Here is a 1,311-nt window from a genome sequence, read left to right on the forward strand (position 1 = left end):
ATACCTATGATGCTCCATTCAGAAAGCATATCAGAAGGACACTTTCTGATTAATTGTTTGTATCTTTCCCAAGCTTCATAGAGGGATTCTCCTTCCTTCTGTCTGAAGGTTTTGACTTCCACTCTAAGCTTACTCAATTTTTTGAGGTGGAAAGAACTTTACCAATAAGGCATTGACTAGCTTTTCCCAAGAGTCCAGGCTTTCTTTAGGTTGAGAGTCCAACCATGTCCTAGCTTTGTCTTTTACAGCAAAAGGGAATAGCATAAGTCTGTAGACCTCAGGGTCAACCCCATTAGTCTTGACAGTGTCACAGATTTGCAAGAATTTAGCTAAGAACTGATGAGGATTTTCCAATGGAAGTCCATGGAACTTGCAATTCTGTTGCATTAGAGAAACTAATTGAGGCTTAAGCTCAAAGTTGTTTGCTCCAATGGCAGGGATAGAGATGCTTCTCCCATAGAAGTCGGGAGTAGGTGCAGTAAAGTCACCCAGCACCTTCCTTGCATTGTTGGCATTGTTGTTGTTTTCGGCTGCCATAGGTTCTTCTTCTTTGAAGATTTCTGTTAGGTCCTCTACAGAGAGTTGTGCTTTGGCTTCTCTTAGCTTTCTCTTCAAGGTCCTTTCGGGTTCAGGATCAGCCTCAACAAGAATGCTTTTGTCCTTGCTCCTGCTCATAAGAAAGAGAAGGGAACAAGAAAATGTGGAATCCTCTATGTCACAGTATAGAGATTCCTTTAGGTGTCAGAGAAAAAGAAAAGTAGAAGACAGAAGTAGAAAATTCGAACATATCAAAGGAGATGGAGTTCGAATTTTGCATTAAGGAATAGTGTTAGTCCATAAATGGAAGGATGTGAGAAGAAGGGAAGTAATTTTCGAAAATTGAGTGAAAGATTTTGAAAATATTTTTGAAAAACACTGATTGATTTTCGAAAATGATAGTGGAAAAGAAATCAAGTGCTTTTTGAAAAAGATTTTGAAATTAGAAATCAAAAAGATTTGATTGAAAACTATTTGAAAAAGATGTGGTTAAGAAGATATGATTAGTTGTAAAAAAGTGTGATTGAGAAGATATGATTTGAAAAAAACATTTTAAAAAGATTTGATTTTGAAAATTAAAAACTTGGCTAACAAGAAAAGATATGATTCAAACATTAAACCTTTCTCAACAGAAAAGGCAACATACTTGAAATGTTGAATCAAATCATTAATTGATAGCAAGTATCTTTGAAAATAGAAAGAAATCAATTTTGAAAACATATGATTGAAAAGATATGATTTGAAAAAGATTTGATTTTGAAAAATTTTGAAAAC

At 34.7% G+C, this 1,311-nt stretch overlaps 1 non-coding gene across 1 annotated transcript; it reads left to right on the forward strand.

Moving 5' to 3' along the window:
- Window positions 1–23: 23 nt before the first annotated feature.
- LOC127743352 (small nucleolar RNA R71) lies at window positions 24–131 on the forward strand. Its single transcript, XR_008004744.1, has one exon. It is a non-coding gene; the product is annotated as a small nucleolar RNA R71 (small nucleolar RNA).
- The last annotated feature ends 1,180 nt before the right edge of the window (window positions 132–1,311 follow it).

The sequence above is a fragment of the Arachis duranensis genome, chromosome 10 (assembly GCF_000817695.3).
Source record: "Arachis duranensis cultivar V14167 chromosome 10, aradu.V14167.gnm2.J7QH, whole genome shotgun sequence".
Lineage (NCBI taxonomy): Eukaryota > Viridiplantae > Streptophyta > Magnoliopsida > Fabales > Fabaceae > Arachis > Arachis duranensis.